Source organism: Filicampus tigris, chromosome 14, assembly GCF_054856515.1.
Source record: "Filicampus tigris isolate MCC_2025a chromosome 14, RoL_Ftig_1.0, whole genome shotgun sequence".
Taxonomy (NCBI): Eukaryota; Metazoa; Chordata; class Actinopteri; order Syngnathiformes; family Syngnathidae; genus Filicampus; species Filicampus tigris.
This window is the reverse complement of record NC_141230.1, coordinates 5,709,939-5,736,532: the sequence shown is the minus strand read 5'-3', so window position 1 is coordinate 5,736,532 and position 26,594 is coordinate 5,709,939. Positions and strand designations below refer to the sequence as shown.

At 41.9% G+C, this 26,594-nt stretch overlaps 1 long non-coding RNA gene across 1 annotated transcript; it reads left to right on the top strand.

Moving 5' to 3' along the window:
• Positions 1-8,593: 8,593 nt before the first annotated feature.
• Positions 8,594-13,723, top strand: LOC147136110 (uncharacterized). The gene is made up of 2 exons (XR_015089686.1): positions 8,594-8,712; positions 13,441-13,723. It is a non-coding gene; the product is annotated as an uncharacterized LOC147136110 (long non-coding RNA).
• Positions 13,724-26,594: the final 12,871 nt, after the last annotated feature.

Genomic DNA, 26,594 nt, shown 5'->3' with positions numbered 1-26,594 from the left:
CCATCCACAGTTCATCAAAAAGAATCGATCAAAAGATTCACTCACAGAATCGCACATTCACTCACTGAATCGTTCGCGAACGGGAAGTTACCTCGCTGATTCCTTCATGAATGCTAATAGCGTGGCAGTATGTTTAGTAAAATCCCTCCTCCATCTTACCCCAGCTGCTGATTGGTCGTTCGCGAAAATTGACGACATGTGTGTGGTTGAGCTAAAATGAACTGAGAAAAGAGGAAGTGATCCCATTCACTCACGTTCACTGAAAAGATTTGTTCTTTTTGAATTAATCGTTTCCAAACGACCCAACACTAATTACTGTACCGCGTTACTTTTGTAATGCGTTACCCCCAACACTGACAACAATGAACTGACAAGGACAGAAGGAAACCGGGAAACATACTAGATACAAGCCTCTGATGAGACAACGAGAACCACCTGGACAAGACACAAGTGGCTGAGGGAGCTGATTGGTAACATAAGCGAGCGGATTGACAAGCACATGTGAAAACAAAAACCCAACGAGACATAAAACAAACCACAAGAAAACACTTAAATGCAACAAAACTAAAATCATTCAATCAAAACAAAACAAGAGCCCAAACACAGATCATGACATTTTTCTTCTATTTGATTAAATAAATAACAAAATAACAATATAGTCCCATAGCAAAGCGAAGTTGATTTAAACAAAGCTAATGTTCTTTTGAGACCTGTCATTGTCACTCTAGGGTTCAAAGTAGAGTAAACAAACACAAATACAAAGCTGATTTTAGTAATACTTAATTTAAATAAAATTTTAATACTTATTATTATGTATATTTAATTAAACAATATACTTTTTACCTTATAAGCACTTCGTCATGGCTGACATAAATGATACAGTTCCGGATTTTGGGGGTGTGCACTTAGTGTGTCGCATTATTTTTTTTCTCTCTAGACACTTACTAATTGACGTGCTAATCTGCTGTTCATTGCCGGTTGCGCAGTTCCAACCAGACTTCTGTGAAAAGAGTACTGTATACTGAAGCACTTTTTCTGGTGTTTGACAACACATTAGCTTGCACACTTAGGCTACTTCTCGTCCGCCTTTAGCCATAATGATGCTTATTTGCTACCTAGTTACCTAGGGCATGTTCGGAAATTCAGTCCGACGCCTGTGAACTACTCTTAAAGTGTGTGTGTTTGGAAAGGCAGAGTGCGCTCTATCCCCATTAATTTCCAGACGCAGTCTATTTTGGCCCAGGGGCCATATCCGGCCTGCCATATCCTTTTATGTGGCCCGGGAAAGCAAATCAAGCATGTCAACTTTCATGATGCCTACTAAAATGTATACCAAAATTTCAAATTGTCATTTGTGATAAATAATATCGACGTCCAAAATGCAAATCCTCCTATCTGACAGAGGTATCAAATAGGTCCACAAAGTAAACTCAACCTTCAGGTAAACGAGCTCTTGAGTAGAAGCACCTGTGGCTAAAGATAAACTGTGGCAGGGTTTAGTTTGTGGACCTGGATTTGACATCTCTGAGATACAGTAGGAGCATTTGCACTTTGGCTGTCAATATAATAATATGAGGAGGTGATTAAAAATGTATGTGGTTTCACAAACATAACCGCCCTCCGAGGCAAACTGTAACTACAATGTGGCCCGCATCAGAGATGTTTGACACCCTTGTTGTAAACCAATCAACAGCTCGTGCTTAAACGGTTTCCATCTGTACCGCCTGTGTAAGAAGTTGAAATATTAAAGTCTGACAAATGTATTATTTGTAATATGAAAGGAAGAAAAAGAAGATTAAAACTTTAATACTTTATTGCTGAGGATAAAAGGATGACTACTCTATTAATATGGAAAAAAACATTAATTTTGCTATTCTAATATATTCTTGCTTATCAACAGTGACGCTGTCTATCTGTGATCTCCTATAGTTTGTAATCAAACAATCTGATATTGATTGTTTATGTCTCCATGCAACTAGCAGGCGACCTTTGGAGAGTTTCCTCACTCAAGTAAAGTCTGTTGAGGAAACAGCACACAATCACTGTCGTGATTATTTCTCCCTGTTTTCAGGTATGTCATGGGCTAGGAGTTTATTTATTGTTTGTCATCAAGTAGTTTACATTGCTCTGAATGTAAAAGAGAATACTGTGCAAATCTCCATGTTTTAAGTTCATTTGCCGAGCATCGAAGTTATGTGCCCGTGCGAGCACCGCTCGTTAAGAAAGAGTAGTAGGTACGTGTTGGCGCAGCCATATTAGGACTATGTATGTATTAGGGGTGTACACTAAATCACATTTTGGTTCGGTTCGTACTTTTGGAAACTTCGGTTCGGTATATTTTCGGTACAAAAAACTTTTTTTTTTTTTTTTAAATATGTTTATATTTTTTTTATTTTGAAAAGATGACAAATAAACTGCACTTCTTTTTTTTTCGAAAAAATAAATAAAAGCGAACCATTCGGGTGATATTCTAAGAAATGACACCAGAACACTAACAATAAATCTCTTAATTTTGTGAATTATTAAGACACTGAAATCTTTAAACACTCAGCAGCAACAGCCTATGACACATCTAAGTATTCAAGTTAAAGACAAGTTGTCTTTACAGTACATATATACACTTTTTGTGATGGAAAAAATACATACAATAACAGTTACAATTATTGCTAACTATATTAAAACTATTTTTATAATGAAAAAAATACAGTAACTTTAAAAAGTCTTTATGAAATTGTATACACTTTTTAGGCATTGAAATCTTTGAATGTTCAACAGTATATTGTAACGTTATCTGTGTTGTGGTCAGATTTGTGTTGTGATGTTTCCGAGGTTCATGAATGCATCGTACGGCAAGCAAGAGGAGTAGCGGAGAACGAAGAAGAGCGCGAACAGTTGTACTTGGATTAATAAAAACGTGAAAATTAAACTACGTCTGACGGCGTGTTCCTGGAAGACGCTATAATATGATAAATATCGCTATTTAAGTTTGATGTTTTTGGCTAAAACGACTGCTTGCTTCCTCGTCTAAGAAACATTCACAGTTGGATGATGTCATGCATGTTAGACGTGCTACCTGCAACATAGCCGCCAATCTCATGTGGCAATGTTGACACACAACTTTCGGACTTATACCCGTACCTTTCCCCATCTGTGATTTTAACAGGAAAGCCAAAATGTTCCCAAACAGGAGACCGCAGTGTACGGGGGGACCTTCAAGCTCTGGCTCTTTTCTGGCTCTAACTGTTGTCCCGCTACCCTCCTCTCCCGCGTGCAACAGTCAATAGCGCCCATGCGTAAGCTCGCGCTAATAATAAAAACTGATCAGAAACGGTACGCAAGATGGACCGAACCGAACATACCATACCGAAACGTATTAATACACCCGTGTATACCGTTACACCCCTAGTATGTTTGTATGTATGTGTGTGTGCATGCGTGCGCGCGCATCCCCAATCACACCAATTATGTTTGGAGCTAAATGTAAGCGTAGCTCTCCAGAATATGTAAGATTTATTAATGTGTTACATTGAATATTAGGCATTCTAGGGTTTATAAAACATGTAACAATACTGTTTATTGAACAGAAATTGTGTGGTTAAAAAGGAAATGACTGAAAATGTTGTATAATTTCATTTTATTTTAATGACTTGTAAAGGATTTAATTTACTGTTTTTCTTGGAAATACACCGTGAGTTGTTGACTCAAGTAAAGTCAACAATTTCTCTTCACTAAAATAAGACCATTGTCGAAAAAAAGAAACTTTAACCTACTTCACGAATAAGAAGACAAGATGAACATCGTTACATTACAAGTAAAGTCTGCTGAGGAAACAGCACACAATCACTGTCGTGATTATTTCTCCCTGTTTTCAGGCCAAATTCAGGGTGTAACGTTCTGGAGGCACTGCTGGGATAGCTGTTCAGATGTCCGGTGTCCACGACCTGTTTGTTAAATTCTGAACAATCTAAATCCTTCACACTACAACCCAGGCAGATTGCTGGGGAAAATCGTTGCTGCTCAGGAGAGCTGTAAACTGGTGGGTCACCTTTCCGTTAACTGAGGCCAATTAGAGATCATCAGAGGAAATGAGCCTTCCAGTTTAGAGTCAACTCCTGTACAGCCAACAGACTTTCTGTACTGTCAGCATGATGGAGCAGCTAAGAGAAGAGGTACTAGGAATGTTGCATACACTGACTAAAGATGATCTCCTGGAAATATGTGATTTTCTCAACATACCTGGACATGTGAAACGGAAAACATGTTTATCATTGGTGACTCACATTATGAATCATCTTGAAAGAGACCAACTAGAGGAGCTAGAGGATGAAGGCATGTCCGAATTGTTATTGAAGGACAAAATTTCACTATTGAAGTGTGAAATTGATAATGACACAGTGCAAACTTCACATGGTCCAGAGATAAGAGGAGCTGAGAGAGAAACAGCAGGTCTAAGAGCTACAAGCGAGCAACAATGATTGCAAGTCAAGCGGATTATGACAGTTAAGGATGACTATCTTTCTTTGTCTTTGTTTTGTCTGCTTTTCCAACGGCATTGGTGGGTTCTGTTTTCAGAAGATCACACAGACAACTTGCTTTCCAAGCAAAATCCTTGATATATTGTCTGTAATAAGCGGTAAGGATAATAAGTAAGGAGACCAAGAATCTTTCTTAGCTGGCCAACAGTGTGTTGTTTGATGTCTTTTAATGATCGAACAGCTTCAAAAATCTGCTGGATCAACTCTACTACGATCTGCAGAAACTATCCTGCCCAAATGGCGAACCTCAGGTTTGAAGAGATCACACTTGCTTGGTTTGATTTTTATGCCATATTCTCTGAGTCGCTTCAGCACTTGTCTCACGTTAGCCACATGGTCTTCAAATGTTTTACTGAAAACCTGTGTCTCGTCCAAATAAGGGATACAGATGTTATCCCGAAGTCCTTCCAGACAGTCCTCCATGCAACGCTGGAATCCTGCTGGGGCCTTCATGAGGCCGAAAGGGATGCGAATGCACTCATAAAGTCCCCATGGGGTAACAAAAGCCGTCAGTGGTCTACTTTCTTCAGACATAAATCGCTGATGGTAAGCTTTTCCCTGGTCGAGGAGAGAGAACCAGGAGTTACCACCCAAGCTGTCCATGATGTCTTTAACTCGAGGGATTAGCTGGCGATCGGGATGTGCCTTTCGATTTAGGTCTCTATAGTCTCTGCACAACTGTAGGGTGATGTCTTTTTTTCTGACGCACATGACCGGGGAGGAATATGAAGAGTTCGACTTCCTCTCCCAGCCCTGTGCTATAAGGTCATCGAGGTAACCCTTCATCTCTTGGTACAGTGGCCGGGGCACTGACATGTATGTACGTTTGACTGGCTCAGGATCTTTGAGAGAGATGGTCATTTGCTGTCAATACAGCCAATGTCATTATCTGACCTTGAAAAAGAATGACACTCTTCCCTCAGCAGCTCTCTGACTACCTGCTTCTGATCTTCTGTCAGGTGGCTGAGATATAAAGGGGGATCCCGCTGTTCTCCTGCATTGGATGGTGCATGAATGCTGGTATGGCTTACCATAGCTGGTATAGCAGTTTGTTCAAAAATCTCAGCAGGAAATACAGTCATGATGGTTTGTACTGTGCCAATTACTGTGCGCCCTGGTAACCAAATGTCATGGTCAGTTGGGTTAGAGACATCAATTTTAATGATTGGGAAAACACCTTTCAGACAGTGGTCAAAGTGTCATTAAATTCGAGACCATCTGGCCACTGGCGGTTCACATCCTGCTGAAAAAGCATAGTCATGTCTTCTTTAAGGGGCTGAGCAGCTACTCAACACTCAATAGAAATGCAGGTGTGCTTTGGCACTGAAGTTTGGATTCCCCTCATGTATCCACCATGATCAAGGGTGCGAAAAACAGTTGTTTGAGCAATTGAAGAGACTCCTTGGCATGGCTGGATGCAGAACAACACCCTATCATCCGGTCAGGTCATGGTCAGGTGGAACGCATGAACAGAACATTGCTGCAAATGCTTCGAACTCTGACTGAGACACAGAAATCAAACAGGAAGGATTCTCTAAACGAGCTTGTGTATGCCTACAACTGTACTCGTTGTGATTTGACTGGCTACTCCCCATTTTACCCTCTATTTGAGAGCTCTCCAGGGCTTTCAGTCAACATGCTCGTTGGACTGTGCACAGAGTCAGATACAAATGGCCAACGGGACTATGTGGAGAAATGGAGACAAGGTATGGAGGAGGCATATGCCATTACAAATGAGAGACCCCAGAAAGCAGCAGAAAGGAGTAAAAGGCAATACGATACAAAGGTCAGGTGTTCAGTGCTCAAACCTGGAGAACGTGTCTTGATTAAAAACCTGACTCCAAGGGGAGGGCCAGGAAAACTCAGTGATTTCTGGGAGAATACAGTTCACACAGTGGTGACACAAATGGCATCTGATCCACCGATCTATGAAGTCAAGATGGAAAAAGGTCAAGGTTGTTCTAGAGTTCTGCAAAGAAATTTGCTTATGTCCTGTGACTATTTACCTTTTGAGACACAACCAGAGGTATGTCAAGGGAGAAAAAAGATGCGGAAAGGCAGACATCATTCTGGATCTCCGCCTGAAGAGCCTGGGGACGACAGTGGAGATGAATATGACATTCATTATGCGCCTGTTCAGGTCCCTACACCACCTTAAATGACAAATGCGGTGTCCAAGAAATGGAGTCGAAACACAGACCACAAACAGTTGATCAAAGGGCTGAAGTTGAAGTCCCCGCGTCCATTCAAGTACAACCACAAGGTGACTCTCAAGTGAGAGAGCTACACATCTTCGGAGAGCCTGCCTGATGAAGAGACGAGCATGTCAGTTGGCCAACCTTCTGATGATCACTTGTCAGATAACCCTCCGTCAATTGTGGTGGATGAACCTGAGGATTTACCTTACCAGCTGCCACAGAGGGAAAGGCACCCACCGCGACGCATCACCTATGATCAGCTTGGTGTTCGTTCCTGCTACAGTATCCTGACATCATCGCCACTATTACCCGTTTAACCTACGCAAATACTGCCCCCATGGTTGACACACATTCAGCCTTATTACCTTCAACCTCGTTACCTTCAGTCACCCCTCCAACAGACATGAGCTTATAGGAGGGACATGTTGACTGGAACTATGGACTAAAATGGACTGTTTTGGACTGATATGGACAGTTAACAGGGACAATTTGCATATTATGCGCACAGACCCTTGTTTATGGAATGTTTTACAGTTGCCAGCCAGTGGACATGGACTGTGAGAATTAGACGCCAACTGTATTTGACCTGTGACCATTTGACCTTTGTCATCTGACAATTGTTTGTGTATCAGCTCACAGAAGAGGATTTCCGGTGTCAAGTTTGAAAGACTGTCTACGGAACTGTTGACAAGTAGAGAAGTTGTGTAGATGTGTTGATGTCGGGACGACATTTATTTTACAGGGGAGAGAGTAACAAGTTGAAATATTAAAGTCTGACAAATATATTATTTGTAATATGAAAGGAATTTGATAAGATTAAAACTTTAATATTGTATTGCTGAGGATAAAAAGATGACTGTTAATATGGAAAAAAAACATTTATTTTGTTATTTGAATATTTTCTTGGTTATCACACTAGTGACGCTGTCTATCTGGGATCTCTTGTAGTTTGTAATCGAACAATCTGAGATCGATTGTTTATGTCTCCATGCACCTAGCAGACGACCATTGGAGAGTTTCCTCACTCAAGTAAAGTCTGCTGAGGAAACAGCACACAATCACTGTCGTGATTATTTCTCCCTGTTGTCAGGCCAATTTCAAGGTGTAACACCTGACGGACCATGCCTTGAGCGCGCGCCGGCACTCCTTTTTTGGTGTACTCTGAATAAGCAAACGTCACATTTTAACAACGCTCTGAGTTTCCAAACTGTTGGATTGCACCAGTGCGTGCTCGGAGTGTTTTTCTGAACGCTCCCCTAGATGAAAGTATCCAAAACGTGGGAGGATGCTTAGCCATGGCAGATAGCAAGTGCAGCTCATAGCTTGAGCCCATGAAGGCGCCTTGATGTGGCGTGTCATCGTGCCAAGTATTATGCCTAGTTCGCGAGCAGCAGCATGACCTGTCACAAGCAGCATGCCGCTCCTGATTGGTAAGCTTAGCAGGAGGAAGGAGATGGTGTTTCCAAATGTACAGAATGTGAGATAGTTGATACAAGAGATTCTGGGTCAGTCAGGAATGCTGCATAAACAAAGCTCTGGCGATCACATGATTGCGTTGTCTGGTATCGCGTACATGAAACATGAAAATGTACACGTTAATATAGAACCTTTATCGAAACTAGAACATGAACGGTCCTCAAACATTTCTCTGACAAACTCCCTGTCAAAATTGAAATGTGGGTGCTACTTTGGGTGATTTTTTTCCAGGTTGTTGTGATGTAAACATTGCACTATATGGACAAAAGTATTGCGACACCTTTGCCCTTACAGCTCCATTAGTGGAAGAAATTTAGCCTGTGAGTTTTTTTGTCTTTTATACCAAAATAAAATGACGCAAGACCATCTTGTTCCTTCCTTTAGACATCCGAGAAGTCAAAGACAAAGCCGAGAAAGTCATAACCCTCGTTGGACTCTCTGGAGGCTTTTGAGTCAAAGGAGTGAGAGATGGGGAAAACCAGCAGGGGAATTCCTCACTCAAGGTAAAGGGAAATCACAAACACAAATGTTCTAGTTCACCCCTTCTTTGATATTACTTTGTATAGCACTCATGTGGACATTTGAATGTGAAGTGAAAAATAATTTGTAAAGTAAATGCCACCCATATGTGTGTGCATATGCGCGTGCATGTACGTGTGTGTGTGTGTGTGTGTGTGTAGCTGGTCGGGACGGGAGAAAACGTTGGTTTGTGGTGAGTGTTTCCTGTCTGTGACAAGATGATGGGACCACCCTTCTCTTAGAAAAGGAGGGGAAGCCCCCCCTCAACCCCCCCATGTGTTTCTCCTGATATCAAACTACACTCACGCAACTCACATTTTCATCAGGAGTATTCTGCTGTTTCTACTTCTGAAAATAAAAACATTTTCTGTCTTAATCCAGTGCCTCAAGGAGGGGTCCATCTGTGCATGTTGTGCAACCAACCATCGAGGTTTACAAAATATCTCTATGATATTTTTTGATAGGATGACTACAAATTTCATTTGACAGAAGAACTATTACTAGTGCCATTCAATGCCCCGCCTGGCCGCTCACGTTCAACAGAATGGAAAGTTTAAATAGAAAAATCTTGACATTTACTGCATTTTTTATTTGTGATGGCACCACTTGTTTACAATAGTGGATCATTTATAAGAAAGTCTTTTGTCTACACTACAATGATCACAATACGCCCAAAGACGAGCGTATTGTGCGAGCAGCTTTCTGTCATCATCGCAACAAGCTTTCCCAAGGACAAAGAGCTTGCGAGTGCGACGCCTCTGCATGAGGAGGCAGAGAAGATGAAGACAATGAAACAGCATCCATCACATTATGTGCATAATACGAATACATGCAACAACCAAAAAAACCATTGTTTGATTTGCTTTCATATGTTTGCACTTAAATCTCCACAAGTTAAACTTTTGGGGAATTCAATCATCAGCATGTATGATGTGAGGAGCAGAAGTTGGAACCAGAAACAGACAGGACACAGAAAAGTGAATGTCTTTATATAGAGACATACAAAATAACAACAGATAGCAGGACTGGACGCAGGACACAAAAATACCAAGTAACAACAGAGAGCAGGGGAACAATGGATAACTGAGCAACCCTATCTTAAATACTGTGAGACATGAGGCCATACCCAATCCTCTTTGACACAACAAAGGTGACAGAAAAAAAAGGCCATAGCAACTGTCAACATCAAGATACAAGGACACAACAGTAACCTGGAGGGGAGACTGAGAGCTTTAGACGCACGGCGGATGGGCTAATGACCCTCTCAATTTGAAAAGGTGGGCGACCATGAAGGGAAACATGTCCGTGGATTTGAAGACGGGCTTGAGGATGTCCCAAGAGCTTTACAGAAGGCTCGCCATACCTGGGATGTAAACTGGGGTACCCGGTCAGAAACAATGTCAATGGGGATGCCATCAAGAATGAAGATGCAGTTCATTAGGAGGTCTGCAGTCTCAAGGAAGCAGGGAAGTTTGGGTAATGGAATCAAAAGAGCCACCTTGGAGAATTGGTCAACCACGGTCAAAAAAACGTGGTTTCCATTGGAGGGAGGCAGCCCTCAGACAAAATCAATTGACCCATGGGTTTATGGTGAGACGACTTCCCTCGGGAGCAGATGAGACAGGCGACGACGAACTCCCTGACATCCTGGGCCATCTGGGGCCACCAGAAGCGTTGTCACAGGAACTGGAGAGTTGGCATGCCATTAATTGATGGCATGCCAACTTGGAGTAGTGACTCCATTGCGGATGGAATCCAGGATGAAGAGCTGATTCTTGGTCACGGTCACGGGGTCTTGCCTCTCTGAAGAGGGATCATGCATCAGGGGAGACAGCATCAGGCTTAACATTACATGAGCCTGGACGATAGGACAGAGAGAAATTAAAGCGTGCCAGGAACCAGGCCCAACGAGGCTGGCGGGAATTTAGGTGCTTGGCAGATTGCAGCTATGTGATGTTTTGGGATCTGTTAGTACCAGAAAGGAGCTCTTAGCTCCCTCCAGCCAATGTCTCGGTTGTAGTTTCTCTCTGAGGGTGGCAATTTGCGTGCACATGGATATACCTTTTGGTCCCTGGAACTTTCTGGGAGAGCACAGCCCCAAACAGGATGGAAAGAGGCATCCACCTCATCGATGAACTGAGGAGCAGGATCAGGATGGATGAGGACTAGTGCAGAGGCGAACAGTTGTTTAAGGCGTTTGAAGGCGGCATCAGCTTCAGGGGTCCATACGAATGGAGAGGCTGTAGAGGTGAGTTGGGTGAGGGGCACAACGACCTTGCTGTAGTCATGGATGAACCTTCTTTAGAAGTTTGCTAACCCCAGGACCTGTTGGAGCTGCTTGCGGGAGGAAGGAACTTGCCAATTAGCCACTACCTCAATCTTAGCTGGATCTGCCCAAAGCAGATTCTGGGTGAGGACATAGCTGAGAAAACTAACAGAAGGAACACCGTTCTGCTTTGACAAAGAGTTTGTTCTCTAGTAGGCATTGTAGAACTAATCTACCTGTTCTTCTGGAGTTCGAGAGAAAATGCCATTGAGATTAACAAAAACAAACTGGTTATGCAGTTCTCGGACAACATCATTAATAAGTGCTTGAAACATGGCTAGAGCATTAGTAAGATCAAAAGGCATCACCAAATATTCAAAGCGTATTAAGGCCCTGATAGACCAAAAAGACACTGGCCAACAGTGACAGACGCTTACTCCCTGTGGCGTCTGGCCGGCTGTCGGCACGTCACGCTGGAGGAATACACCACAACAACAGGCAGAGACGCTGACCATTAAAGTACCTTCTGCACATGCATGAGATGTAATACCCTTCCTTACCATCGGCCGCGGTAGTCACCATTTCTCATGGTTAGAAAACTCCAACCAGAAAGCTGATGGCCGGGGGCGGATTATAAAAATGTAAAATATGCATTCAGCTATATTCTTCACTCATGATGAACTCCCACGCGAAGTAAACCATCACGTTCTTCACACGGTATTGTGAAATACTTACATTGTCAACCCTCACTCTTGCACTTGTACGAAGATTAAGGCAGCGGAGGCGTGCTCACTGTTTTTCCGCCTTTGTCACTTCCCGTTGGTGCTACGCGCGCTGATTTTCTAGCTAACAGCCAATCAAAGTGACCTAATGTCACGACTAGCGACGCCGATTCAACATACGTAAACGCCCCCAAGACGCTTACAGACGGTTTACGACACTACAACGGTGGCCACTACACCAAAAAGACGCCACATTCAGATGCCACGACGCTTCACGAACTCCGACGTTGGTTTGGTCTATCAGGGCCTTTAAAGGCTATTTTCCACTCATCCCTCTCTTGGTGGAACACCAAATGATAAGCGTTGCGAAGATCTACTTTGGTGAAAATGGTGGCTCGGTTGAGGGGCTCAGGGCAGGGCTTAACGAGGGGATTGGATACCTATTCGTAAGAGTGATGTCGTTTAGTCTTCTAAAGTCTTTTCACTTTTCACAAAAAAGAATCCAGATGATACCGGCATCCAAAGAAATGCTGATATACTTCTCCATGGCCTTCTTGTGGATTGACAGGTTGAAAGGTCTATTAGAAGATACAGGGGCTCTGGGGAGCAAGGGAAAGCATCCAAGATTTACTGAACACTTCACCCCCCAATTTGTGATACTAAGGGGGCACCAAGGAAATATCAGGAGGAGAAAAGGGAGGAGAAAGGTGGGACGTTGAAGACACAGAACGTAGACAATGAGCGTGACGAAAAGTGCTCCAACTAACTATGGACGCGGACACCCAGTCTATGTGCGTGTTGTGACCTTTTAATCATGGTAGCCTGAAAACAATAGAGAAAGAAGGAGAAGAGATGACCAAAAACCTGATATGCTCCTGATGGTGACCGGAAATAGTGACGGAAAGGGAAACTGTCTGGTGTGTAACAATCTCTAGGGGGCTTCCATCGATCGCACTGACCAGTTGAGGCGAGTCTAACTGGGACAGGGTGAAATTAGCATCAGCAACAAAATCTCGATTGATAAAATTATCATCTGCCTCTGAACCAAAACCTTATTTTTACCTTTTAAATTACCTTATTTAAAAAAAACCAAGCTGTAAGTATTCTGAGGTAATTAGCCTAATTGTTATGCCCATAGATACTGACCTATTGGATGGCAATGCGCATTTAAGGTTGCATCTGACTAGTCAAATTTAGATAGAAGCATACAATTCCAAGTGAAACTGATTTCACACCAGGAGTGAATGAAAAATAAATCATGGTTGATGTAATATGACCTTGCAGGCAGATACATTTTGTCATAAAAATCTACTGTGCTTGAATGGATCCAGATATGATGGTAGTACAATGAGCTATTAGGATGTTAGATGTTTTTCTTTCTTTTCTTTTCTTTTGTATTTTAGTTGCACGTTCATATCATGTTAACATATATTTGTTTATTTTTGGCAATGTTTAGGTGAAATATTGCACTCATTTTTATTTGAATTTTGTAAAACAGAGGTTGTTAGGAATTTCTGTGAGGGATCTTCACCATTGTGAAGAATACTGGGGATCCCATTTTAGACAATAAACACCAGACCCAGCATTGGCCCACATCCAATTAACTGATTGGGGGTTTCACTGTTGCTCTGGTGTGTGCACCCAATTATGGCAATGTCCCTCTAAACTGGGTTCTGTGTAACAAGAATGGGCAAGCAAATTCTGAATCTACTGTAATTTTGCAGGATCTCGTTGTGAAGGAGGCGATGAATGAGCAACTAACCCCCAGGCCTTCTCACAAACTTGACTGGCTTCACGGGCAGCCCTCCACTTCCCACAAATGATCAGCAACCTGCTCTCCAAAATAACAACAATCAATGAGATGCCAAACCTGATGTTGTGTTTGACGATTCTGTCCTGCGCAACTGCTGACCAAACTAGGGGAGGGAAAAGAAATAGACCCTTGAATTAATATTCATGTCATGTGACTGTACAAATAAATTCATAGCAGCTTGGCTGGACGCTTGCCCCGTCTTCCTCACAGGCGATTTTACTCTCCCACAGAGTGACTTCACTCTCCCATGTGTTTGGATGCGGCCGCAAAGCCACCGCCAAGCTAGACAAAAGCTGCATGATTAGAATGGTCCAATTAGTATGCACAGGCGTTTATGTCTCTATGATGGAGCAACGAATGCGCTCATCATATGCAACTCTGACAAGGACTTTTAGCGCTCGCTTTCCACTTTGTCTGTGGACGCAACAGCAAAGCCCTTGATGAGTGAGAAAAGAGAGAAAGCAAGTGCATTGAGAAGTGAGAGAGGGAGCTAAAAGAGAGGAAAGAGGTGCGAGGCCTTCATCATGGATCGCCCACACATATTCCTTCCACTTCTCCATCACTCCATTACCTCTGTGCAAACGGCGGCTTTTCTGTCCCACTGAGAGGAGAGAAAGGCCTATTAACACCACAGCAGAGAAAGCCCGAGCACTGTTCAGCCCACGCAGAGTGGTCCTCCTTCACCCTCGTACTCCTACGCACACACACTCGCACACGCACACAACTGGCGGAGGAGAAAAGGAAGTGGGTGCACACGATGGACATTCAAGTAGATTCACTTTTCCCGAAAAGGCCAGTGCACAAGAACTGAATAAGAAGAGATAAAGAATTTGTTTTGTTGTACAGCTAAGGGCTGAAGAGGCAGGAAGTGTCTGACCCTCATGGGTCACTTGGGTATTACCCATCATCCCTTGAGGCTCTTCTGATGCATCCCTCAGAATGTGGACCGTGGAGAAAACGGGCACATATCCAATTGAGGTGCATCCAGCCATTATCCGAGCCGCTTATACTCACGAGGGTCGCGGGGATGCTGAAGCCTATCCCAGCTGTCTTCGGGCAGTAGGCGGGTACACCCTGAACTGGTTTCCAGCTAATCACAGTGCACACAAAGATGAACAACCATTCACACTCACAGTCACACCTCGGGACAATTTAGAGTGTTCTATTAACCTACCAAGCATGTTTTTGGAATGTGGGAGGAAACCGGAGTACCCGCAGAAAACCTACGGAGGAGAACATGGAAACTTCACACAGGAAGGCTGGAGACCGGAATTGAACCCTCAACCTCTGTACTGTGCGGCCGATGTGCTAAACAGTCGTCCACCGTGCCATCCCCCAAATGAAGTCAAAGTTCAAAATTTCCTCAGATGAGATGTTGAGTTTGGTGTCATTTGTCAAAACAGTTCCAGAAAAAAGCAAAAAACTAAATGCAAATGCTCTGATCAGTTGTCTGTGTGTCAAACCTTCAAATAGAATCATGTTTGCCGCAGAGGCCTGTACATAAGAACTGAACAATATAGAATCAAGAACCTTTTTGGTTTACGGGCTTGAAATGGTGAGAAACATCCCTTATGGGTCAACTGGGTGATAACTATCAACCCCAAATGCATCCCATGGAAAGTCCAGGCACTCACTTGTGCAATGATGTGAACGTGAAGAATTTGGTCAAGCAAGACATCACATTTGTGCAAATGAGTTCTGAAAAGCCATCAAAACGTAATCCGGTTTTCATCAACAAGAAGTAGAATTACTTTTCCTCCCATGGCCACTGCACAAGAACTGAACTAAATGGGATAAAGAATATTCTTGGTTTTGCATCAAAGAGAAGTCCGGTATGACCCACCTTCCTCCTGATGTGTCCCTTGTATTGTTAACAGTGGAGCCAAACACCCAACCAATATAAGTGAAAGTTTGGGATTTTCTCAGTCAAGACGTCACATTTGATATAATTTGTGCATAGGGTTCTTAAAAACCAACAAAACGCACACAGGATCAGATCATCCCTCAACCTGTCCGTCCACTTCCTTTCCATAATATTTTGGGCTGGCAGGGGGGAGGAATGGAAAAGACGACAACAGATGATGAACAACATTCATCACCTCTCGCAGCCCCAGGACTCGTGTTTGGGTTGCCACTGCCTGACTGAACCATGTTTGGAATTTATGATTGCAACGTCAACACGAACCTGTTTTCCTATTTTTGCCGCATCCTGAGCGTCGGGGAAATTTGTTTCTTGTCAGGTCCCGCAGTGTGTGACAAGCTCTCATATTGTGTATAAGGCCAATCAATTTGATCTAGTGTGTTCTAAGTTAATAGGTATTATGCATTTATAAGGTTAATTTAGCTATTTCTAAAGATATTTTATTGAAAAGATCATTCACAGAGGTATTTTAATCTGTCATTTAATCACAAAACCAGAAAACTCAAAGAAAACAGATTAGTTTGAAAATACAGAAGTAAAAAATGTTCACAGAACTATTAAAGTACACTGGAAGGGTTTGTGCTTTTTGAATTAAAACTAATAACGGGCGAGTGTATTTCCAGAGCTGGGCATTTTACAAAAATGTTCCGGTCCATTTATCACATTCCTCCTGTTACCATTCTGCCGTCCATCTATCTGCCTTTTTGCCCGGCCGGAACAAACAGTTCGTCGATATTTGAAACAAAAGACTCACCGTGGCATGGAAGCCTCACCGCGGCCAGACTAAATGCGTCTCCTTTTAGCACCCTGAAGCCAATTGGAAATGAAAAATGTGCCGCGGCAATTGAAGCCTCACCACGAAAATATATGACAGAAGATGAGAATAGACGGAAAAAATGGACTTCCGACTATGCTTGATCCAGGTATCCGTCTATGGTTTATCGCCTACAAAATGGGCGTCCGTCATAGGCAGATCGACAGACACATAGGCGGAATGCCCAGCTCTGTGTACTACAACTACAATGTCTTGACAGTGGGTTCATTGCTGGAGCCTATCCCAGCTGACTTTGGGCGAAAGACGGACTACACCCTGAATTGGTTGTCAGCCTGTCGCAGGGCACACACAGACACTGTCAGTGAGTGGGAACCGATCCCACGCTGCCTGCACACAAGTCAGGCGAATGTACTACTACACCATCAGCGACCCTAACCATAAAAGTTTATATGCAAATAAATACACAAAGGGCGGCACGGTGGTCGGCTGGTTAGCACGTCCGCCTCACAGTTCAGAGGTCGTGGGTTCGATCCAGGCCCCGGCCTCCCTGTGGGGAGTTTGCATGTTCTCCCTGTGCCTGCGTGGGTTTTTTCTGGGTACTCCGGTTTCTTCCCGCATTTCAAAAACATGCATGGTAAGTTGATTGGACTCTCTAAATTGCCCCTAGGTGTGATTGTGAGTGCGGATGTTTGTCTCTGTGTGCCCTGCGATTGGCTGGCAACTAATTCAGGGTGTACCCCGCCTACTGCCCGAAGACAGCTGGGATAGGCTCCAGCACGCCCCGCGACCCTTGTGAGGATAAGCGGTATCGATAATGGATGGATGGATAAATACACAAATTTAATAGACTCAAAGTGCAGATTTGTGTTGTCATAGTGAAGTAACATCTTCTGGGTTTTGCCTCCTTAGCCAATCACAGTCCCCGCAGAGATTTTACCTTAAACAGGAGCACTCACTCTCACACGGATGTAGTCAATGCAGTCCTCCGTAAGAAATCCCCTTGAACAAACACACGAGACAGGTGGGGTGTGTTTCTGTCAGTCGTCAGCAAAACGGTCTTCTGTCAGTGACGGACTGAGAGGTCCGTCGGTACTTGACCCGGTTCGTGACGATTACACCGATGGCGAAAACCCACTTCCGTCAGTGCTTAGTGTTTCTTTTATTTTTAGTTTCCCGTCTATCTTCAATCGTCAGCAAAACGGTCGTCCGTCAGTGAGGTGCTGACAGACCAATTCCAACAGTCGGACGGAATGCCCACCTCTGGAACCAGATTACAGATTACACACATGCAGACATGCAAGGTGAGTTGTCAGAGCAAAAGCGGCTCATAAAGAGGTACTGCACCGTTTGAGCCTGGGAGTTTGCTCTTGTTCCACCTCGACAGTAGCACAAATCAGACTAGCATCTCTCCAAAAACTACTTAATACTCATTTTAACATTTGTCTATACTGTGATTTGAACCGTGAGCGGCTTGCCGCTCCATTTTGCATGTGTGTTTGCCCTGATGAAATTGTACAACGGGTATGGGTCCTATATCATTTTTGGTTGACATCCATCATGAGAAGCACCACAAAAAGTATCAAGAGCACATACCTGGGAATAAAGAGGGGCAAGTCTGCTATTTTGCTCTGAAGTGGCTATTTTAGGATCGATTTGGTCATTTCCAGGGGTACCTTTGAAGAGATTTTGTCTGATTGCTCTCAAATTTGAATCATGTACTGTATACTAGACAGATGAGCAACTCTATTTTGCAAAACATTTGAAATATGTGGGGCCCACGCATGGAAGTCAACCTTCATGGCACACAAACTAGACCAAAGGTCCTGCATGTGATGAAGGTCCCACTTTGAATACAATTCATACTGGTTAAAAAAAAAAAAAAAAAAAAAAAAGGAAATTATACTGTATGAAACTGCATTATTTTAGACCAAGTGTGAGGGCTTGTTCATTGCCACTTCGGTCGTTATTATTTTTATGTAATGTTTATCACCCAACAATCGTATACAGTACTGGGGTTGCTACCTCAACAGAGGGGGAGAGAGAGACCGAAAAAGAGAGAGAGAGAGAGAGCAAGAGGGAGGGAGGGAGAGCGAGGGAGGAAGACATGAGGAGAGACGCTGAGCGACAGGCAGATGGAGAAGCATGCGAGCCGAGCAGCAGAGAGAGACAAAAGCGCATGGAGGAAGTGCGGCGCGGCGTGCCATGTGCTCAGGTAGGGCTCACTCTTTACCCAACAACAACAACACTACATGCATTTATTTTCACTGCTTTTCTTTCTCTCTAATTGCATCCCTTCTTCTGCGACAAAAAGTAATATAATAAGGTAGGATGGCCTCTTCTTGCCTGTCAGCATTTGTAAGCATTTGTTTGTGTTAAGTTGCATGCCAAACTTTTATTGTTCATTAAAGGTGGATGACACACATGTGCGTTTTATTCCACATGCTGTGGTACTGTTTTTGTCTTTCTATCGTGCTGGGCACGGCCCTCAACATCCCACATTTTGTTGTGGGGATGTTTTGTCTTCATGAGGATTTTAGCTGTTCCACAAAACAAAAATGTTGTTAAACTGTGTTTGTGTGTTCATCTTGTCTATTGTGTGGCCATATATATATATATATATGTATATATATATATATATATATATGTATATATATATATATATATATATATATATATATATATATATATATATATATATATATATATACACACATATATACACACGTACATATATTATATGTATATACATACACACACATACGGTGGAGACATGCTTCACCATGGGGACATTGTGACACAAAAAAGTTAGGTGTGAGCTTCTTTCACCCAATGTGTGTGTGTGTGTGTGTGTGTGTGTGTGTGTGTGTGTGCGCGCGCGCGCGTGTGTGTCTGGAGTTGCAGCAGCAGCCTATGGTGCTTGGTAGGATATTGGCAAGCCTGAGGAATGTGTGAGACTTCGCCCCAGATCTCTTTGTTCCCTCACACTCGTTCTGCCTTTTCTCTCTTCCTCTTCTTCTCCTTCTTCTGGGTCCAAAGTTGCACAACACACACACACCCATCCACTTGCGCACACTCCCACGCACACGCGCACGCATCCACTTGCACACGCACGCACACGCGCACACACACTGCAAGCAACTTTTGCAGAAAACCGGTCGCAACTTCCCACTGGCGGGAGAGATATGTACGGAATGTGATTATCATGTATTTGTGTTTATTTTATTGCCGGCAAAAAGGAAAAAAAATGAGGAAACCAACGCAGGCATATGCGCGGTGTGAAATGCGTGCACGTGTGTGCGGTGGGTGGTGTGGGAAGGGGATGCGGTGGGTGGCTCAAGAGCGAGCGCTGTTTGGCAGTGCACGTGAGTGAGTGGGTGGCTGTGTGGGTGAGTGGGTGCAGAGCTCTCGTTGAGCTAGAGCACATATTTGAAGTGTGTGCGAATGCGCGCGTGTGTGTGTGTAAGTGTTGATTTTGCACAAGGGCCGAAAGCATGCATGCGCAAAAAAGGCGAAAAGAGATGGCGTTATTGCAAAATTCACTTTTAATTTACTTACCTTATTCTTCATGATTTGTTTTTAATCTGCTTATTTACAAACGCGCGCGCGCACACACACACACACACACGCGCACACACACATGCAGTTGAGGCGCTTGTCAAACCAAAAGTGCATTCCGGAGCTCTCACACGTTCACAAACACACGCACATACACATAGTCGGAATGGTGGGATGAATGCGGGGAAACTTCATCTGAAACGTGAGGACAAAAGGCAAAGGGGGACATTTAAGAGGCTTTAACTCAGAAGCCTGGGAATGAGGGAGGAAGCACACAGACACACGCACGCATGTACACACACATAGGCATGCATTCACACAGGCCAATGTACAGCTGCGGCTTTGAGAGGGGAATTCCCAGTGAAGGAGAGTGAAAACACCTCAGCCTTCACAAGTCCTTCCCGGGATTGGGAGCAAGTTGACGAACAAGCTTGTCAAAATTCCCATGAGATCATCAATGGAAGATATTTCACCGAACTGTAAACACTTGCATTTTTTTTAATCGTCACTTCAAGTTTTTGCGACGAAAACATGGCTGTCCCTCGGCGTCCGCCGTGCTTTTATTCAGCTTGAAAGGCGGCTGCCATGTTAGGTTAGCCGATCGCGTGTTCACATGTTTGTCATCGTTCGAGTTCAGCGAACTCTCATGACCCGCGACTGGCCGCCGCTCATTGCTGATCATTTTTGTGTAACCCGGAATCAATATTATACAGCCCAAATTGCACGCCAGATTATTATGTATGAACAAAATAAAACCAAAAATCGTCCTTGAAATGTATTGTGACACTGCAAAACATCCCCGTAATCCCAATTTGAGAGTTTCAATCACGTCACTTTATAATCAATCATATTATTATTTAATTTTCTCAGCCTTTTATTATTATTCTAAAAAAATCTCTACTTTTACTTGATATTTTTTTACTGTTGCATGTCATCCTATCAATGTTTGTATTGTTTGAAGCCTCATGTCATCTATGCGTTTTGTATTTTTCTGTCAATGATAATCATATTCAAGATCTACTTGTGTTTTGTTTTTATTTATGAAATATTGTATCTTGTGCTTTTATTTAATTTTCGACTAATTATCATATAATCATATCTCTGCTTGTATAGTTTTGTGTCAAGCCATCCCATCTGTGCCTGTATTTTCTCTTCTCAATAAGTCTCACATGATCCTCTCTTTGCTTTTGTTTGTTTTCTTGCAAAATGTCGTATCATCTACATTATTTTTAGTTTATATTTGAATATATCTATATCATCCAACATGCGTCGATTTGTTCTTTGAGTCAAGTCTCATAGAATCCAATTTGTTGTTTTATTTTAGCAATAAGTCACAAATGTGTTCATATTTTTATGTTTTACTAACCAGACTCATCCAGTCGCTTGTTTAGCTCTTGATTTTGCTCTCAAGCCATCCTAAATCGGATTTGATTTGTTTGTAAAGTCTGCATCCCATCTCACTGGGTTCTTTTTTCACTCTAGTTTTGACGTAATTATCATATCCTCCATACTTCCTTTTATACATTTTTGTCATTGAAGTCAGTCTTTTACTTAAATTTATATCGTCGTATATCATCCTGTCATCCAACGTATACAATTCCCATAAGACTTTTTGGCTGAATTCATGTCATCATTTCTAAGCCCTTTTTTTTTTTTGTCTTATATTATATCATCCTCCTTTTTTTTTTTTTACCTTGTTTCACATGATCACATTTGACTTTCTCCAATCTTACCTTGACTTTTCGACTGAGTCTCATTTGTTCTTATGCACTACTGCATCCGCTGTATCTCTTTATGCATAATCTATTCTTTGCTGCGTGATTTACATAACATCTTCCTTTCTCTGCATTCGTTTTGATTCTTGATTCCTGTCTTGAATCATCCTCTCTTACTTCATTTATTTTCTCAATGTGAAATATGCAAAGGCTCTGAATGACACCCTTTCCAGCTTGATAAGATGTGCTTTTGTAATGACTCTTCACCAAATTAGATTACATCTTCTTTGACCGAGGGGGAAAAAAGCGTCTGTGGTTTTCTGTTAAAAAAAAATCATCACACTGATGAGCTGACAAAGGATTTGAACTTGTCAATGTAAGACTGAGAGTAGAACACTGAGAGTATGTTGCTGGGGGGGAAAAAAATAGTTGTTGAGAAAATACCCTAAACCTTCCCTGCACTCATACCCAGACAAGAGTGGGCTACCTCAAAACGTATTCAGGGAATTTCACATCCTGTGGCAACGGCGTCGCCCGCTCCGTCTCCGCTGCATTTTGGCTTAGGCCAGCCGTGCGACGAGATGCATGCTAATGGTGCCGAATCAGAATGAGAGTGACAAAGCGCTTGTCAGAGAAGTCACAACTTTTTGGTGAAGAGAGAAGGTAAAGCCCCACGGCAGGTGTATTTCCCCTTTTGACGCCCATCACCGCAGGCCATTATTATTGTTCACTTTCACTTTGAATGAATTACTACACAGATGATGGTGTAACATCTATGTCAGGCGTCATCAATTTACAGTTAAAGAGGTCCACCCCATTAACATTTTATTGGTAACAAGCATTGCATTTCTAATATTTTGTCATCTCCAGAAAAGGATACAATTGGGTAATACAATTCCAAGAACTGCAGCGTATTGTTTTCTCACACTTTAGGTATACATGATACAGTAAAAGTAGTAAATCATAATAATTCAGTAAGTGTTTGAAAGAAATGTGTGATAAAAATCTTGTCCTACTTCATGTTAAGTTTAACTTTTCCCTATAATGAGATTCTTTGCGTTCTCCTGCTTATACTGTAAAAGTAAGTGACTAAACGACCAATGAAACCGTGTTTTACAGTATGTAACACCATGTGTCTAACAAATATTTCCAGTCACTGCCAGAACTGCCCTTAAAAATTTTAAGTAAGGAAATAAAGTGCTTTAGACAAGCCATTCCAAAGTGTCTGAAAATGTAATAAAATAATAATAATCAATATATATTTAGAAAACAATGAAGATAATTTGAAAGTGAGCATTTCATCAGTGAAAATCCAATATGCAGTTAAATCCAGATGTTAAGTTTAATTCTTGTGCATGTACTTCAAAAGTAAACAAGCAATGAAAACATGTTTTACATAACACCAAGTTTATATCATGTATTTCCAGTCACCGCTCGAAATTTAAAGTTGAAAAATAAATTGCTTTGGAGCAACATGTTTGAAAATGCAATGTGTATGCAAATGTATGCCAGATCTGCCCTTCAAAACACACAGCGCTCCAGGCCACGCTTTCCTTTACTCATTTACTTTGAGAGGAGACATCATTTTGAGTGGTTGATTGACAATTATCAATCCCAATTATGTAATTCTCCAAATAATAAAATGATGAATCTGGATCCAAATAGGAAGGCGTCTGAGTCCAGGTAAGGACCAGAGTCCACCTCATGAGGACGTGTGAGATACGCAGACACTTCAACAATTTATTGAGACCTAAAACTGCAAATACCACCCCAGGCTGGACTTTGGACACCAATTTTGCAAGTTCGGATCTTCCGAGCAGAGATTTGGGGATATTTTTTTTACCCCCCTTGTGTCCTCACCCAGATGTGATAACGTGTGTGGTAATGTGTGATTCACCTGCCATACCGACGATGAAAGGAATTCTGCAAATGTCTCATAGACTTTGGAATGCCCCCGGACCGACCAAGTAGTCAGACACTTTGGGAAATGATTTACACTATCAATACCGAGCAAAGTATGCATAATGTGATGTATCCTTCGGATAAAGTGTTGACCGGCATCAACTATTAAGAGCTTGTTTATTTTAATTTGGGTTGTTTTGCAAAAAACATCAAGTTCCACATGATTACATTTTGATAAAGAACATAAGGAAGTCAGTTTTCTCATATTTATTCAAATGAATATCGTGATGTAATCGTGTTTCAGTAAATTTGATTGTTGCAAAATTGCTATATTAACAATAACAATTTCCATCCATAGTGAGCGCTAATGATGCGATACATCTGGGATTCACAAACTGCGCACACACGAAGTGCATCGGAGGTGTTGCGAACATAAATTACATGTTTGGTTTTTTTCTCACTCAATAAAAAAAGTTATATATAATCAGTACATGTACTGTAAGATACAATTGAATTGCGCCATTAATGCTGTTGACTGGTACAAGTTTCAACTGACTGGTGTTTTGATTTTGCATAACCTTTTACAAATAAAGTGAAACTTATTTGATACAGTGTTTTGGTTGACACTTTAATTGGCTATATATAATTGGCTTTGGTTTGTGCGTGGGAGGGGGGTGCGTCAACTCTGGCTGTGATACATAGGCTCACCCTCACGCCATTTGTTTTGACATTGTTTATGTTTTGTTCTGGAAGAGCGAGAGGGGGTGCACCAACTCTGTCAGGATGTTGAAGGAGGTGTGTGCCCAACAGCAAAACATTTGGGGAAAGGCTGAAATTTACAGTATGGGTGCACCCTGACTGGCTTTGCGGCATTATTTTTTGTTTTGTTTTGAGGGAGGAGCGGGGCTCCATCTTTGAAAATCAGATGCATGGATTAATCATGGGCTTTGTTCTGATATTTTTATGTTTTGTTTTTTTACACCTGGGAAGAGGGGCTGTGGTAACACTGTCGGGATATTTAATGGGCTTCATGGTGTAAAAAGGTGAGATGCTGTGAGCACCATTACGGGTTGTTTGGTTGTAGTTTGTATTTCGTTTTTAGAAGGGAGAGAGGTGCACTAAATTGAATTGGCTGTGTGGCAGAAATATTGAGAATTGAGGCTCCAATACATTGAGCAACCTGCTTGAGCTTTGTTTAGACTTATTTTGTTTTTTCTTTCTTTTGCTGGGGACGAGCGGTGCACCATCTCTATTGGGATGCTGAAGTGGGCACATTGAAAAAGCCTGCAGTATATCAAATGACCCTCACAAGCTTTGTTGTGACTGTCTTTTATGTGTGTGTGTGTGCACCTCACAGATCCTGCAATGCTGCATTTGCTGAAGGTGCCTGGGTAAAGACAAAAGAGCACAGGTACTATTATATATATATATTTTAAATATAAGGGTGCACAGCCTTTTGCCTAGCAGATGACATTTTTTTAAGGCTCATGGAAGACCTTATTGAATTAAAAAATTATATATATATATGTATATATATTTTTTTTTCAAGCAATGATCGAAAAATCAATTTGATTGAAGTTATTTATTAATTTGTGCTTCTTTTGTGGTTTATAACTGATTTAACTTTCTTCACTCCCAAGTCATAATGGAAAGTTTTATTTTGAATTTTATTTCTGCTAATAAATGTTCACAACAAGAATAAATATGCAAAGTTCACATCATGTTGTGTACTTGTCTAACTTGGACTGGCTTGGTAGCGGACAGACTCGGCGGGTCAGGACCTCGCATGGCGTTGGACGGAGAACGAGTGTTCCTGAAGCCCGCAGAGAGGGGGCGGGCTCGCTTAACACTCGCCCACGCGCAAATGTGAGATATTCTAATGAGCAATCTGGCCCCTTTTCACAGCGCTGCCATCCCACAACGTGTGACACCCAGCCAATCTGAAGGATCTCAACGCCATAGCGTCAGGACAGGGTGGGAGTGACGTGCCCCTCCTCCACCTGTTCTTCACGGATGACCCTCACAGCCTCCCGTCCTGCTGGTGAGTCCCACACAAATGATATGAATTTCAGTTTATTTTTCTGCATTGACTGGCCACAACATTAAGTGGATCTAGTGAGACGCAATACATGTCTCATTTCGCAGTGTTTATTATTGTGCTTGTTGTGTACACTGGTGTAGCACACTTCAGTTAGTTAGTAGCTCGCATACGTAATCCAGTTCATTGCAGCATCAGAAAAGTGAGGTGAAGCAGTGAACAAAAATATACAAAAATACATCAATATCAAGGTCTGTGGGATTTATTTATTAATTTATAAATATTATTATAAATAAATAAATATCATTTATTAATGAGGACTAAAATGTTCTCTTTTCACAAGTTTATCTGTTGAAGTTTGCAAGCGTTTCTCTAAATGCAAAGTTGAAGTCACTGGTTGTTCTTTATCAATTATAATTATGTGCTTGTGTCGGTTGGTATTTGTAAGTTGAAATCAGTGAAACCGATGATCAGTTGTGATATTTAGGTTGACTATTTCTTTTCAATGCCACATCCACGAGTAGAAAAGTAGCTGTTAATATACTATATATGTTGCTAAAATATGAGTATAGCAAGGCACTTCTCAACAATAGAGTCAAATGATGCAAACTAAGGACCATGGGCCAAATACTGACCATATACAAAACAAGTCTAAAAGCAAATTATTATGATTTTTTTTTTTTTTTAATTTCATTTAGTTGCTCATTTCTTCTCGGTTGACTACACAGCATCATATGATGCGTTTTCTCTTCTAATATGTTGATCCGCTCAACCTAAATCATAGAAACAGCTCTCAATGTGATGCACTGCCAGAAAAACAAAACATATTTTGTTAATGATTCCTCAGAAATGAGCATCATTATTATTATTATTATTAGAATTTTGGATGTGGCTTATTTGATTGTGGAGATGTACCCAATGTAGTGGTCTATAAGTGTAGAGCATTTTGCAGTGTTTCCTTAACGCGTGTGTGTGTGAGCAAAATTTAACAGTAGCTTCAGTAGTGGATCTACTTAATTCAAACATGCACATTGGTCGCACATGATTAAAACGTGTTAAGCCGATGTAATGTTCCCGTGTTTTCCTCAAGAATAAACAAATGATATGTGTTCGTTTAACACATTATAATCATGTGCAACCAAAAAGCAACTTTTTTTTC